General features: G+C 40.6%; 1 protein-coding gene across 1 annotated transcript in view; it reads left to right on the forward strand.

Annotated features, from left to right (window-relative positions):
- Positions 1 to 17,358, forward strand: part of LOC104541956 (cyclin-dependent kinase 6) — a gene marked incomplete at its 5' end in the record, with an annotated part of 93,509 nt that overhangs the window by 46,081 nt on the left and 30,070 nt on the right. The gene's annotated exons all lie outside the window — the stretch shown is intronic.

The raw sequence follows: 17,358 nt of genomic DNA on the forward strand, positions 1-17,358 counted from the left end.
GGTCACAAGTTGTCTAATGAAAAGGAATGCAGGCTGGAGGGCTGCCATGCCTTTGCTTCTTTCTGCAGAGGGCCACAGGCTGAAGCAGTGATTGTGCGTGACAGATTCTGGGAACAATGAGCCTGCGCACAGATCATCCAGATGGAGCATGCTTTTCTAAATTACACCAACAACAGGGTGGCCCACAGGCAAACAAAATAGTTAAACAATACATAATAAAGTTTTTATTTGGTATTTCCTGTGAGCCTCTGCCAGTTGCCAGGGAGTGTACTGTATTTTTCTTTTGCTGTATTAATTGTTGACCACAACTGGCAAAGGCCCAAACTAGCAGGGACAGATAAGGGGGGGAAATGGCATCTGGACACTAAAGCCTCAAGTGTACTGGGAAAAAAAAGCACAAAAAATTACAGCATATATCTGGAATTTTCCAACTAACGATGTGCGGATGTGGTAGCGCTAGGGAAAAAGAGCCAAACTGAGCCTGCTTTGTTCACTAAGAGAGGCCCCCCTGTAACATTCCTCTTAGCTGTGCATATTTTGGCTTCAGTTGTGCAGTTTTAACTATATACTGTGTATGGAGCAGCTCAGTTTTTGCTGCATTAATCTAATGATTTTTTTACAAGAAATATAATTATGTCAGTGCATGTGGATTTTTGTTGTTGTGAGATGTTTAAACAGAGTCTGTGTTTTAAAGGTTAAATTTTAGCTGTTAAGTTTTCAGAGAGAAGAGGGAGAAAATTTCATTAAGTACAACCCATCACAGCAACAGCTGCAAGGAGGAGACCCTCAGTAGCAGTGAATGCTGCCTTTTTAAGCTCATCAGTGAAATCAGTTCTTACAGTTATCTGGTTTAGGGAAAAGCCCACAATATAGCATTAACACTTGGATAAAAGCAGGGGGCTGCATAAACATGCTAGTTTGATACCATTTTTCTATTTTCTTTGTCTTTATAAACAGTTAAGCTATTGTCATCTTTTTAAGGAAGCTTGATACTCCTGATTTACTATATGCAGTGTAGCAATTTTGCTGCTACTAGTACACAGCAAAGAAGAGAAGAAACAGGTTGCTGTTATTTTCTTCCACAGGTAAAATAGCCTTGCAGGTATTAGATTATATTCATCAAAGGAGATGAAAGTTGGTGTGAAGACTATCAATATGTATAGAGAAGAGAACCAACTGCACTAGTCAGTGACAGGTTTTGCAGCTACAGCAGGTCTGTAGTTCAACTGATGGGGAAGAAATTATTGTTACGAGCTTAAATTGTCTTGTATTCTTTTTGGATGTACTTGGACCATCTTCCAGTGACCAGTGGCCCTTGTTGCCATAGGCTTGTTTTCACTTCACAACTCACATACTCTTTCTGGCGTTGAGTACTCTGTTTTTTAATTTGTTTGTGTTTTTGGGTTTAGGGCAGATTTTTTTGTGGTTGGTTTAGCTGCAAAATATGGAAGTCATCTATTTCGTTATTTCTTTGTACATGTGCAGTTGTCTTCTGTAAGCAAAGTATATTAAAAAAATAGAAATTCTTCACTTGGCATTATATTCATATGCACATTGGTTATCAGCAGGGCTGAACCTATGGGTCAGTCACATAGATTTCTTCAATTTGAGCTAGCAGAATATCTGTCTGTCGTGGATGGCTGTCATAAGTGGCTGATTTAACTAGAAGAAAGCAGGATGCCAATGGATTTTCCAGGCTCTCATTCATCCTCAGACACACAACTACTGCTGTACCTTCCTCTCAAACCTGTAGTATTGCCTCTCCTCCAGCCCAGTCTCCTCTCTGTACTAAATCTAGCTCCACCCTAAATCTGCTGTGAAGTCTGCTCTCCCACTGGGCTCCAGACATGTCCCTCACCAACTTCACAGTCTCTACTGCTTTCAGCTTCAGGCCTTCCTCAGCAGGCCCCGTCTCCTTTAAAAGTTTTTGTCTGACCCCAGTCTCACATGCCTTACTGGTCATTTTTCCTTCTTCTTCTCTCCATAGCTCATAGTCTTATTTCTCAGTCAGTGTCGGTCACCCCACCTCTCCACAGACACTCGTACTCCCTGTTGTTCTTTACCCCAGCAAGGGGATGTCTTAATCTGTTTTCTTAATCCAGCTTTCATACTGTCTTCCAGCTGTGTCCAGCTATTTTCATCTCTGTGGCTGAGTCTGATAGGTTCCTCTTCAAACATGGGATAGACCATTTATAGAGTAACAAGCTCTCTGCACTCAGTCAAAAGCCTGAGGTGCCATGATGTCCCACTGAGCCCCCTGGAGCTGGCCTGAAGCGTGGTCATTGAAAACAAAACCTTCCAAAAGTGCAATAATTATACACTAGTATAAATCCTTACTGAGCATGTGCTGGTTTTCAGATTTATGACATGGCCAAATTTAGAGCCAAGTTTTACATGGACAGCAAGAAGCACCTCCTTGACATAGAGGCCAAGTTCCACAGCCCTTGTTCCAAAAAACATGAGGGCTCCAGAACTTCTCAAAAAGAAGGTCACCAGAATTTAAGATGGGCAAACTATGTATTTTTCCCTAGAATGTCTTCAACTGAAATATTCCAATAAAGCTCAGTGCATTCCAGAGAGATCCAGCATGGAAAATGTTATTGTAATCAGTGAAATTTTGGTGAAGTTGGTGAACTGCTGAAAACAGGGTCTTATACAGATAACTTCAGTAACACGCCACACTAGAAGCTTGAATGTATTATACACATGCTACTTCTGATGGTTGTCCCCTACCAGAAGGAATCTGCAGTGTTCTGAGAGACTCTCAAAGGACTTTTTCTGCTTCCCTCAATAAAAGCTAAGGTGCAAAATCATGCAGTTTTTACTAATATATGTGCTGTTTCCTATGCATGGATCCCTTCTTCATACCCTTATAACCAACCATTGTGTATCCTACCACATGTGGAAACTGATTCTTACTCACTTTAAAGACCTCCTACACATCTCCAGTCCCTAGTGGCATCTATAAATAATGTAACTTACTCACAGTTAGGGATGTCACTTGGGAACAAACTGTCAAAGTGGTGTAGAAACAGTAGATGAAGAAAAGGGTCAGATCTGTGGTAGGGATGAGTTTGGCTGGCTACTGATAACTGACAGGCCTGAGGCTCCCTAAATCCCACTGAAATCAGCAGGTCTGTGCTTAGCAACATAAACGTAATGAGACCAAAATTCCTCTCCAAAGTAGAGATCAGTCTTTTTCTCTCATGACAATTAAAAATCATCGGTTTGCAACTTAGTGAGCTACTATTTATCATAAAATGTGTAAAACTTCAGTGGAAGTCAAATTAATTTGAATAAGCTTTGTTTCCCATAAGTACACTGGTTTCCTTCTCCAATCTGAAAGACAAGGCAAGTCTTTCAAACTTTGAAAAAGCAGCTTATTTATAGATTACTTATTCTAGGAGCGATAAGTAATCTATTTTGTACTTGCCTGAGATGTAATTGATTAAAATTACAGTTGTGCTTCACATCTGAGCTACAGCACATGACATTCTTGTGTGCAGCATTTCCTGGTCAACTGTCATCCATCCCAGGTCCTAGAACTGGGAATGGTAGGATGGTTAAGAGAGGTAATCTGCAGTTCTCTATGTTATTTTTCAGCCTGAGGTTTACACCCCAGAATTGTTTTAAGAAGTCCTGTGAGTCTCCACATAATTGATTTCAAGGCGTGTTGCCAGACTAACACTTCAGTTATTTGGAAGAAGCACTAGAGGCCTCTTTTATTGTTGCTGATAACACCTTTACTGTAACTGAAAAGATTTAAAATCCATTCTGTTTTCTTGGTTAGTTGTGCTGTTCACTTGTGTTTTCCTTCTGCTGGATTATGCTAGTGTGTTATTTTAGTCTTGTTCCTACTTCATTTCAAACAAGTTTCATTTTCAGATTTTCTTGCAGTAGCACAAAACAAAGTTTATCTGTTTTAAAGATGCTTTATAAATAAAGAAGCTTAAGAAGGGGTCATTTAGACCCATATTTTGTAAATGCTTCATATTACAAAAACTAACTTGGTCTATAATCAGCCTGAGTTTTCTTCTAAAAACAATCATACTGTTAGCACTTGAAAACACTTAGTTGCTGATGCTACAGTCATTAATGATTTTAAACAGCAGTAGCATGACCTAATGATAGTAACAAAAAGAAAACTATTCTAAACTAAATGCATTCTTTGCTTGCTATTATAAAAAAATTCCTTTTCCTTGCAGACTGCCACTTTCCTAGAAAAAATAGATAGCACTTATTTGATGGAATTATATAATCTCTAGAAAACACAGGTTATTTCTGATTTCTTGTTTCTGAAACTATTTTCTAAAATACTAACAATTGAAAACAAGGATAGATATAAATATAAGTGATGTCACTGTCTGAAGATGTCTTCCCCTAACCCCTCAAGAGCTTCTATTGAAATCAATAGAAATTATATGCATTTTTGGAGTTAAGCAGGAGGTTTTTATCAGATGTCCAGTTGGGTTTTTCAACACAGCCTAATAACATTAGCCTTTCCATGAATGACATTTTTTGCCTCGGAAGAATAGATGAGGCAATTAGCTTGTTCTGTACCTTCTCTACCTTTAGGTTTAGATCCTTAGACCATGCAGCAACTTTAGGGACTGCTGATCTGTGTCAGCCCCAGAGCTGTTGGCACTTGGGCTTGGTTTCTCTGCAGAAGCTTTATCTTCTAGCACTGCACCACTCTTCTCTCTTCCTCAGCATCTACGGAGTCACATGTTGAATGATTTCGTGACCACATGAGGATGTTATTTACAGGACTTCCTCTGAAAGTTCATGGAGGGGGGTAGGATGTTGCTGTCCCTATGCGGCTAGTAAAGCTGTGAAAGTTTCCTGGAGGTGGCAGGCGCTCTTATTCCCTTGCAGGGAATATGCAGGGAGATTCTTGCATGGTATGACTGCTTCTGAGAACAGATCTTTGTGGGGAAAAGGCATGGACAAGCATCATGATGATGATGGGGAAACACATATGGACTACGAAACTGATTGTTCCAAAGCCAGCTGATAGTAAGGTTGATGTTATCACAAGAGGTCTTGGCTCCCTCTCTGAGACCATTAGAACATTTACATTAGTTCCTGAATATTAGTTCAAATTTTATTTAGTCTGCCTTTTCAAGAATGGATTACATATTGCGATAAACATTTTAGAAGACTTTTTTTATATGTCCTTTTTTATCATTTTTGTAAGCACTCTTCCTGAACAGTTAGGAACCATGAGTGATTCGCAGAGCAGCGAAAGGGATGTGACACAGAAGAAGATCTCCTGAGTATTGTATTTTTCATGCTCAGACAGGAGAGAGGCAAAACCTTTTAAAGCAGTAGATCTCCATTCCACATTGGGTGCTCCCTTGTGGTATATCTCCATTGTACCAACCGCAGTTCAGCCTGTCTTCAATTTTAAGTATCATTCCTCTCCTGAGGAGACCCCAGGAGGAGGTATTGCCACTGCCAGCAACCAACATTGCTACTGATTGGCCAGAGAGAACTAAAACATATCTCTGTAAATTGCATGTTTCCTTCTCTCCTGGAGATTCAGTATGCTCGTGTTTCACAACCACTGTGCCTGTAAACTGATGTCCATTGCCTGAAGCTGAGAACATTCACTTTGTAACATGCAGAACATAGCTAAACCCAGTCTGGACTATTAAAAATATGCCTCAGTACCACGACTCCAACAGCAGATGCAGAGCACTTATATTAGTCCACACTCCCTTAACCGCTGCTGAAATTGGAGTCTGTCACGCAGATGCCTGGAAGTGGATTTGTACTCTCAGAGAAAGTGTTTCCTCTCCAAGGCCCCTGTGCACACAGTGTGCAGGGGGTTAACAAGGGAGCTACTTTGAAAACAGAGGCAGAAGGTCATTGACGGCAACAGCAAAGACTCCTACAGCCTGCCATGGAGAGCCTTTCACCCGGCATTTCCCACCCAGGGGATTGTAAACATTGGCTCGCAGCCATGGAGTCCTACAGAACTTCTCTTTACTTCCAGCATATACATTTATACAGCTTAATGGAAAGTGAAGCACGGCAAGCTATTCCTGCATGTCCAGAAGGAGAGAGGGAGCTTCTGTTCAAGTTGAAGAGATGAGAGAAAGAGCCATTACTCACGCTGGAATTTGGAAACATAGAGATATGCTTGTTTAGTGGTACTTCATGTGTAACATAGCTGCTGTTCTCAGGCAAACTTTCTCAACTCGCAGGAATGTGTAGAATGCTGTCACTTAATCAGAATCCAGAAGAGCTCTTTTATCTGCCATTTGTTAGTAACTATCAATATTGTTCTTATCTCATTGTGCTCTAGCCTGATGCAGTGCCCTCAGACATGAGAACTTGGAACATAAAAGTGCTCATTACCTTGAACATTCCTATTTGTATTGTCTTGAGCTATTATCTCTTTAGCTTAAGTAAGATGCTTTGTATTGAAAGAGATGAGTCTGTTCTGCAGCATAATTTTCACAAATAGAACATTTTATATTTTTATAAGTCTGTAATCACTCTGAAGTAGAGCCTTCAGTGATCTACACTAATTCAGATCTTTTTCATCCAACTAATACAATATGTTATCTGTAATTCATTTCCCTTGGTATCTGGCTTCTTGAAAATAACATAACTTAATCATATAAGCTTTAAAGTTAGAATCAGGGGAATAAAGGCTAGGAAGGACCAACTGTAACATTCTGGTTTTCTGCTAATCTTCAGATTCTTAACATCAGTTTGGAAAATCCTCTAGCATTTATAAGTGGAGGCAGTTTTCTTTTGAATTCTTTATAAATCTTGGGCTTCTCTTTGCACTGAGAATCCTAAGTTTTGGCAAATGAGTAGTGTATCAAGTAGCAAGGGAGGAGATGTTGCTTCTTTCTCTACAGAATAAAACAGAGTGCCATCTTCTAGAGTTTTTAGGAGTCCCATTCATTAGAGTCAGAGAGATGGAGTACAGTCTGCCTAGATGCAAAGTAGAATCCAGCCTGCTTAATGTAATTAATGCCTGCTTTTATTTTTATCCAGTGATGGTCTAATGTAAAATGCATACACATTCCAGAGAGCAGTATCCAGAAACTCGGCTCCTCGCCCCTTCCAGCTGATTGTTCTTAAGCACTCAGCTACTTTCAGACACAGTCTTGCCCCATGACTCATATACTCCTGGCAAAGTAGTGACTTGGCTCTAGCTATCACCCGAAAAAAACACTAGCCTAGTGGTCAAAGTATTTGCTTGGATGTAGGAGATGCCAATTGTCCCCTTCAGGCTGTTTCTACTTTGAGATTTACATAATAACATCTGTAGAGGATGTTGATGTGGGTGCAAACATATATTGCTTCCACCACCACTCTTAGTTATAGGCTTCACCAGGTAGGACTCCATATGGACTTCTGTGGAGAACATCCAGGTATCTAGGGTATGTGTCTGCCTAAACATGCACCACGCAGTAGAGCTTCAGCTGAAGCACAGATGCTTGTTTCTCCAGCACAGGCCTCTGTAATGGGTGTAACCATCTACACTTAAGACCCACAGACACTTCAGACTAAGAGGAGTTTGATGAGTAAAAATGCCTACAAAGCTCATAGCCTTTGAAAGTCAGCACATTGTGCCCAGCATTTTATTGGTCTTAAGCTCACAAAGCTACTTAAATGTGAGATTCAGACAGCCTAAAGACTTCCCTTAGTCTTTTCGTCCTTTCTATCCAGTCCTTGGTTTTGCCATGGAATTACATGTCTACAGCAGGTCCTTGTCCAACTGATATTTACTTCAAAACTCAACTCATTTCTAATGATCAATGTTATGGTTAAGTATTTATAAACACATGCACCTATCCATATATTGCATCTGTATATAGAAAGTTCATGTTTTTCTTTTATTTTCTGACAACCTATATATTACCAAATCTCTTTTCTCATTTGTTTTAGGAGAGGAAGATGTTTCATGAGCATTTTGTTTCCCAAATACAGTTTCAAAGAGCCCTTGAAAGGCTTTCCATAGGAGTTTAATCTCTATGGTTACATTTACATTTTTACTTACTTCAGTTTACATTTATTTATAGCCTTAGTAAAATTTACTACATTGGATTTCAAATGTCGAACAGATTTGCAGTGTATAGGGTTGGTCAAATTCTTTATGCCGTAGGTGTAGGAAGGTCCAGTTTTATTTCAGCCATCGTGGTGATAATAGGATTGAAGTCTGCACCTTGTGAAGTAGTGAGGGCAGGTACATCCCAAGCTTCTACTGCAGAGAAGCTGCCTTGTTTGCAACCCCAGGTTCCCTTTGGGTTTTGCTGTAATACAGGGGGGTTTAACTGTAAGCTATTGCTTCACATGAGCATCCACAGACGTTGCTTCACCAACCTTTTTATATACTATACCATGCTATCAATGGAATTGATACTTTCCTTCCAGACCCCTACTCGAGCTTTGGTAGAGTCTGTATCAGTAGGAGCACAAGTTTCCAATTCCAAAAGGGGCATCACAGCCCAAATCTGTGCTGGGGAAGGAGAGCTCTGTGGCTGCATAACATTGTATCATGTGCTGTGGGAGCATACCATGCCATGCTGCTGAGGACAGGTTACAGGTAGATGTATAATTCTCCTAGGAGCTGATGGCACATAAAAGTAAAGAGAGCCCAGAGTTACAACAGGATTTTTTAACAACTGTAGCTAAAATGTGGTAGAGATATGAAATTTCTCATATGTATCAGCTTTATAAGTTATCCAGGCAAATGTCTTAATTTTAGATGTGCTACTTTTTTTAAACTATTTTTTAATTTTGAATGGACTACTCTTGTCCAGATTAGACTTTCAGGATAAAAGACATTTGGAGAAGTATTTTCAGATTAATTGGGATTGAGTTTATTTTACTTTCATTACACATTCTGGGTGAAGATCAGGTAAGCTCTTAGCAGCAGAACCGCACATGCACACATGTCCTCTGCTCACTCCGCCGTATGCAGACAAGGTATTCTCTCTTTATATGCCCTGATTGCTATTTGTATCCTTACTTTCCCGGTCAGCTGTGGCCATTAGCTTAAAGCACAGCAATAGTTCATAAGTTTAATTCTCAACTGAATGAAATGGTATTTTATAGAAGTTGTCTGCATCAAGTTTCCCCTTTTTTAGAGTCCCAAGCTGAAAAACTTTGTTTTGTTCATAGTAGTCTATAACAGTTCAGGATCCTAACATAATTCTGTGTTAAGCTTTGACCCAGTGGTTATACTTGCCTCAAAATGGTACAGTGTTTCTTTTTGAGAGCAACTCATTCATTCAAGTAAATTTTGATATTCGTGTTTCTTTGAAAACATTTTTATTCCACCTTCTTTCTCATCTAGAGACATCTGTAGACTCCACAGTAAAGCCTCTCACCTAGAGACCTGGCATTTAATCCATTCTTTGAGGCAGTATTTTCTTTGTGCATTGTCTCCTGTTGTTAAAGATGATTTGAAACAGAAGTGGGCCCAAGTTCCATGGGAGAGAGGTCTGTGGTGGCCTTCATGGTTTTTCTTTATTTAGTTTTTTTCTGTTTAGAACCAAAGTCTAACACAGCACCTGAGGAAGTAGGGAGACTTTTTTCTCTTAACCAGACTCTGGTTTTCTAGTAGCAATGGAAAGCTGGTCTTCATTATAAAGCCAAGCCATAAGTGGCAAGGTTGAGATTCTCTAGTCTGATTAACTCAGGAAGAGACCAGGCGGTCACAAGGGCAGCTTCTGAGGATCTCAACGTGGAGCTGATCATGGCTTGGTCCTTGCCACAAGTTAGAGTTACGTGTTCTTCTTCTCCCAGGGACTGGGCATAAGTGATGCGAGAGACTGTAGAAGAGCTGGATGCCACCCAGTGGGAATATGTAGGGTGCTAGATGAGTTGGTTTTGTGGCTACCTAAAGATATAGAGTAGAGCACAGCAACTGGAACAAGGCTAAAGATCTGGTACTAGAAGTTATGAGTGTTCCCTCAACTACCTAATGCCAACAGGTGACTGAGCACGTGGAAATGTGCCAAGCTGCTGCAGCCAGATCCAGAACAAGACCTGTATTCCACAGTCGCAGGCTGCCACCTTTTTAATGCTTTGTTTCTTTGGTATTGTGGAAGGGATTATCTTCTTTCTTATCATAGATGTTTGACTTGATCAGCATAAGAAGCCAATGGTGTATACTTCTTTCTGCTTTTGGTTTTTTTCAGCTCTGAGACAGATTATTAGAATTTGCTGCTTTGGTCTAAAAATTCTGATTATTGAGTCTTGACGCATGACTGAAGAATGGCCACTTTTTTTTAGAGCCTGTCATGCTTAGTGTTGTCCAATATCTCTGTATGTAAAAATATTGCAATGTCAGCACAAGCCTCATTGCATGCAAAGCTGACCACTTCTGTAAAGAACTGAGCTGTCCCATATTCCATAGAAGGCTGCTCTGCAGCCCAGAGATTAGGCATATTGGCTCTGATTTTAATAGACAAGAAGCCCTGGCAAGCCTTTCTTTGACTTTTGTGGTCTCTGGATCAGGTATGGCAGTGTTGCTGATATTATTTTTGCTTCTTTCTTTTCATCTTAGGATAAAACACATTTCAAGTGAAGTTTCAGGTAGTCTCTCAGAAATGTTCTCTGTACAGTGCCAGCAGATAATTCTATGAAATATTCTGCTTAATGGAAATACATTTCCTTGTATTAGTTTTGAGGTGAGTTCTGAATTATCACTAATGGTTGGATATATTACATCATCTTAAAAGGTACTTATCCTTCCTGGTAGCTATTGCACACAGCTGCTTAGTGCACAGAGGCTTTTAAGGTAAAAACCACTGAATGTAGGTAAAGTATCTTCCGCTAGTGTCTATATGCACATGCATGACGTGCAGACACACACACTCGCGTGCACTCCTGCTGACAGCGGATGTACCTAGAAATATTCTTCAGCAGCACTATCACACTGGGTTATGTGGTTCTTCCTAGAAATAAAAAAAGCAAAATTCTGATTAGTTTTGTGTGAATAAACCATCAAAGAAATGGATGGCTTTTTTATTTGTCAAGTGATCTTAAAGTAGATGCTAAATCTTGCTTTCTTCAAAGCACAATGTTTTAGCATCAGAAAGAGGAGATCACATTCTAAAATAACTCGATAGTGGGTGGTACATTTGATCAGGTTTTGTGTCTTCTATAAATAGATACTTTTTGCTTGATGATTTAGCTAATGAAATAATAAGAACAATCATTCCACTTTTCACAAAGCAGTTAATTAAGCTTGTGCCTAAAACAGAGACAAATGTGAAGAAAAAGATAAAATTGTGATTACCCTATGGACTTCCTGAGACCCATAACACTTGAAAGGATGTCATTTTTATATATATTAAATCTTTTGTCAAAAAATAAAGTGCTTTCTAAAAGCCGCCAGGGTAGTTTGTTTCACTTTTACTTCAAAAGGGAAACTATTCTAATTCTTCTATAAACAGATAAAATATAATAATCTTTCTTGAAGAAAGAAACATTTTCTCCAGCCATACCTATCTCTGCGATAGAACTGAAAACAGTTACACAATAGTGGAAGAATGAGTACTCAAAAAAGAGATTAAACAAATGTAATCCAAACCAAGGATGAAAAATACGTTGAGGTCATTGTACAAAGGCTAAAAAGCCCCTGCTACCATCACCTGTCTTGGCCTTATTGCAACTTTCGGCCAGGTGGGTTTTGGAAGGGTTGTCTGCCTGTGCTGGAGGCTGCTGTACAAGGTGGTGCTGGGTGCAATGAGGCATCATCCTTCTCTCCTTCCCTCATCTCCTCTCTCCTGGGTCCCCACTTCCAGCACACACCAGACTGCCCCTTCCCTTGTCTGCTGGGAGGTGGCCAAAGGTTTGCCCGCACATCGCAGAGGAGGGCCACCCTGGGCCGCCCAGAGAGGCTCAGAGCAGCGTGCAGGGCAAGTGTCAGAGCCCATGAACCTGCAGAAGTGCCATCACCCATAACTTACTGTCACCTACCCTCTGAATTGCCACTTCTGCCCTGCTCAATCCTGGTTGTCAATCACTATTCCAAACTGCAGGTGATTAAACATAATTACAAATTCTTTCTTTTCCTAAGCAATTTTTAATATTACATTGACTTCATTTTATGTAATGTTACACTGTCAGTCAGTGTAACTGTCTCTGTCAGCCATTTTTTAACATGTTCATTTAAGAAGTTACATCTCATCTTTTCAGACTCTGTGGAGATTCAGTGCAGTGTTTTTAGCAAGCAAGAGGGAGATGTGTTAGGAAGAAGAAGTCTCTCCATGGTGGAGATTGAAGCCAGGCTTCAATCAATATGCAGGCCTGGATTTTTAGCCATCCATAATTCTGTCCTCTCTAACTAGTCTGTGGCAAATGTATCAGGCTTAGTCATACAGGTGAGGAGAAATTTTCTACAAAGTTTGAAGAAAATACGGCAAGTCATTGTAGAGTCCCAGACCTGATGAAGATGACATGCAGTAGCAGCTCCACAGTGAAGCTGGAGAGATTCCACTTTGAATCCTCCTGAACAGTTTGATCAATAGATTTTTTGTGAAGTTGAGTGACCATGAAGCAACACTAAAGAGCTATATTCTACATACTGCACCATACATTCTGTAGGTATATTCCCTCATTTTTACTCAAAGAGAAAGGACCAAAAAAAAGAAGAAAAATAGTTGCCCCAAAGGTAATGTGAAGTCCCCATTAGTAAGAACTGAACAAAATAACTGGATTTAAGAACCATGTTAGGGAACTTAAAAAAAAATGCTACAAATAGTATTTAATGAGGCTGAAATGCTTTAAGCAATTAAATGAGCCAGTGTCTAATAGCAAATATAATTAAAATCAGCACCAAAAAGGGTACAGTAGAAACTACAAGCACAAAAACAAAAGATTTGGAAGAAAACTTTTAGATTCAAGGATGCTTTGTATGAATTTAAGCATCCTGCTAATTGCTTTTGTGGCATAATTTCTATGAAAGCTAATATTTTAAAAGGTTTTATAGACCTCTTCAAAGTCCTCTCAGAACTAGAGTAGAATTAATCTTGTCCAGCTTTTGATGTCTACGTGCAGGCCGGTCAGTTAGATTCTCCTCATAGACAGTAAGCAGTTGCAGCATGTGTTCATCTGACCTGTACAACACACGATAAAATAAGATCCGTTGCTGGGTGAGATGAGGAGTGGGCCATGCCATCCCCACCTCATCGCCCTCCTGGAGCCCCCTCTGAATTAGCAGAGATGAGGGAAGCATAGCAAAACGCCTTCTCTCTGGAGTGAAAGGAAGACCCAGGACCACAGCGTGACTCACTGGCTGGTAGATTAAAGAGTGCCAGGAAACGTTCGTGGGTACTGGAGCTAAATTGTCTATACTGTTAAATTATTAGAATGGCTCCTGGCAGGGTTTTGAGTTATGCCAACCAGCCTTTCCCCAGACAGTTCGTAGGCAGAGTTAAGCATGGACCAAAGTCTATTCCCAGTAAGCAGTTTGCATGCGGTCACCTTTTTTGGGAGGCTGAGAATTTAATAATATGGACATAGGCCGCTCTGTGCCTGTTGGTTGCAATGCCAAAGGAACATTTCCTGTCCCATTTAATTTCCTAGCACAGACATAGCTGCTGTGTTACAGTCTGATCCCTGCTTTGTTCCTGTAGCTGTGCAACTGGGCATTGGTCTGTACTTAAAGTCTGTGGCAAACCAAAATGTAGTCTTTTGTGTCTATGTTACTCAACCCCTTCCCTAAACCTCTGTTTGTCTTTGTGTTTTTTGAATGATATCCTAGTCAGACAGCAACTATATTTGGAAAGGACTGTGTATTGTGCAGATCCATTTAAATTAAGCAGTTATCCAAAAGTGAAAATCTGCTCTGTAAAGTAAATGGAAATCAAATGAGACTGACTCAATGCCTAGATCTTGTGTTCGCATTGCTAGTGAGCAGATATTTACCACTAATTTGATTTTTCATCAGAAACAGGTACCATGAAGTGCAAGATTGAAACTCCTGGGGCTAGATGGTCCCAGATAGCAACATCTGTCAGGTACAATAAGGCAGAAAGCTTTACTTCAAGATGAAGTTCTTTCTTCTTCTGACTAAATGCAGCTTTCCCCTTGCTTCTCACTGAGCCTATTTTCCTACTCTAGGGGGTCAGATGCAGCCTCAGTAGACTTTCACAGATGTTCTTTTCCTTTCTAATTCCTCTCTGATACACATTTCATTTATTTTCATCCTGAAGTGCTGCCTAAATCTCTTGACATTTAAATTGTTAGAAGCAGGGATCTGCAGCTACTGATACTGTTCTTATCTGATATCATCCCATCTTACCTGAGTAGTGGAAAGATAAAATGTGTGCTGCAAAAATAACATAGTTACTCCTTTAGGTACATACTCCTTTCAGTGTATGAGTTATTCTTAATCTTCTTGTATGTAGCTTAATCTATGAAATACAAATGTCATGAGTGGCCTGAGAAGCTGAAGAGGGAAAAGGAGCTAGTTTGGCCCAGGAGCATTTGAAGGCAGTTGGAAGAAGAGAGAACAGAGCATGAAACTTGGGGGAGTTTGAGGGTGCAAGGGATCAGACGGGGAATGTGAGGGAAGGCAGCGAATGTGGGACGTGGTGGGGCAGCAGGTCATGTCCACCTGAGCATTTGCACATGGCAGCAGGGGGTTAGGTGTGTTCAGTGACGCTGTCAGGGAGGCTGCTGGTGTGTGGCAGAAAGGCAGAGGCAGAGAGGAGAGGAGCCAGAAGCTTGGGGGGCAGCTGGGTGGAATATGGCTGGGGTAAGAAAGGTGCTAAAGAGACCAGGCAGGGTGAGGGGAAGCGAGGAGGAGGCAAAGGAGGGAAGTTTACTAGATGAGAGGACAAAAATGCTACATGGTCACTAAAGCCTACAACCTCCAACGTACTTAGAAGTCTTGCACTGAATTTAGGATCTCTGTCACCACGTGAGCATAAACCCCTTTTCCTACAGAGCAATCACAATGTGCCATGTGATGTGTGTGTCAGATTTTCAGGAGAGGCAGAATTTAAGTGAAATCTACCAACACAGGTGCTTGCTTTTTTCTTCCTTCAGGAAGAAAAATGGGACTTTACTAAGCAGCTCTTTATCAAGTGCTCTGTCTCTCAGGGAGAGCCTGTCTCACTGGTGGTGTGGCTTACCTAAGCAAAGCATTTTTTCATTTTAAGTCAGAACTGTGCTAAAGAGGAAGCGATGATCACCTCGCCATATCCTGTGTTCAGAATAATTTTCATTTCTACTTATCTGCAAATGTTAATGGAATGTCCACAAATATTTTCTTGGTTTCTATGGTAAGAAAAAGAGAGTGTGAAACTCTTTGTCAAAACCACTGCATCATCTGCATCATCCTGTGCTTTTCAGGAGAAGACCCTGACAGCTAGAGGAGTCATCTGTGGCATTACTTGTGTGCAAACTGACATCTGGTACATTTTGATCCCCTTTCAAGTTCACATTTTGAAACACAGACTTGCGTATTACAAACCATAAAGGTTACTTGGTCACTTTTATAATTGCACAGTAACAACAGAGTATATCAAAACAGGTCAACACAGTTTACTTCGTCTCTGACTATAAAGCAGTCAGGCATTTGCTGGAATTCAAGACTTTGGAAATTTTTTTTAAGGGTTTAAGTTTCCAAATTACTCAGAAGTGAAATGTCCCAGTCCCCTGTGTACACATGCATGGAGCATAGCAGGGTGCAAATGCTTGGGGAACGGTGCCAGTAACTGGTCACATGGGAGGAGCAGGCAACGTGCTGCACGCTTCCGCAGCCTCCTGAAAACAGCACTGTTCTCCCCGAGCAAGCGCCCAGCCACCCGCCACAAGCTGCGACGTGCCCCTCGGGAAAAGAGCAGCTGTCTTGTGCTGCATTTCCCTGCAAAAGGGGCTTCAGTTTGGGGCATACATCATCAGAAGCATTCAAACTGTCTCACAACCATGTGTCCCCCAGTCCTTTGCCTGTGAGAGTGCAGGGCCTTAATGTGGTGGGGCTTGCGGGGTTGAGGAAAATAAAGCGCCCTTTTACTCTGTGTGAGAAGAGCCATGTGGATATCAGACCAGGAATTGTGAGGTTTGGTCGTGTTCCCGTGGATCAGAGATCACACAGCTCTCGCTCCTGACACTGCACCCAGCTGTTGACAAACAATAATGGGTTGAAATTGTTGTATGTAATTTCTCAAAGCAAGGCTTCTTCCCCAAATGTCCTGAGACAATAAAAATGCAGATCAGTTTGGGAAGTATATCTTCATCAGGAAAAAATATGTGTGTGTTTTCGTAAGAATTCTATCTGACTCAGACAGGGCAGCTCCAGTAAAACTTTTCTGTTTTTTATAGAGAGAAATATTTTGGAAAAGCATCACTGGTATGGTACCAAATCAGGAACAAGACAAATGGAGTTAAATAGTGCCCAACTTCCACACAGGAATCTGGTTTTGTGGACAGGTATCTGGATGTCTAGCTTGCCGGTACAGTACTTTGCACTGTGTTATTGAACTGTTTCAAAGACAAATTTTATGAATAGAGATCAAAGTGTTTAAGAGGACTGTTAGCAAATATGACCACTTGTGCAAATATCCGTGAACCTCCCTTCAATAGCCATGCAGTAGTTCCAAAGGCTGTCAGGGCATGTAATGATTATAATAAATGTATTTGCTTTTGTTTCAGCTGGCTTTGACCAGCAAATTCGGCTGATTACTTCCATTGTTACTTTTGCTTAGAAGACAATTATATTGTTATAATTTTTAAAAATCCCACTCTTCTTACACATTTCTTTGTACTGGTCTTGAAATTCAGAACTCACTGTCCAAGTTAACATACTTTTGAAATATAATTTCATTCTTATCATTGCATTTGATTCTTTTAAGTGTTTTTGCTTGGTTTCATGCTTCTCTTTAATGCTGCATCTCCTGCCTTTGTGTTTGTTGGAGAAACAAACCAATACTTGTTGAGACCCTCCCAGATTAATATTCAGAGGTTTAAATTATAGCTCATGCTAAGAAAATATTGCTGTGTAGCTGATTATCACGTGTTGTTATGGCTGAATTTTATCTGCATTCAGGAGTGGGATACTCCTGTGGCTCTGAGATTATATTCTGGCAACATAATAGCTCACACAGGATTCTGAAGAAGCTCCTTATGTATTCTGTAAATATACTAAAGATACAGTCAGCCTCATCTGTGTTTGGTCTACTTATGGGAATCAAAAAGATAAATATGAACTGTGCCATCTCTGTTGTGGGTCCAATGTGCAGGACTCATCAAAGCACATCCATGGAGCAGTGCCAGTAAAATTCCCAGTGGGTCTCTACAACATGTTGCGACATGGCCACCAGGACAAGAACAGCTCAAAAAGCAGACATTTTACGTGGCATATGTCCCTGGGAA

The sequence above is a fragment of the Mesitornis unicolor genome, unplaced genomic scaffold, assembly GCF_000695765.1.
Source record: "Mesitornis unicolor isolate BGI_N332 unplaced genomic scaffold, ASM69576v1 scaffold37186, whole genome shotgun sequence".
NCBI lineage: Eukaryota > Metazoa > Chordata > Aves > Mesitornithiformes > Mesitornithidae > Mesitornis > Mesitornis unicolor.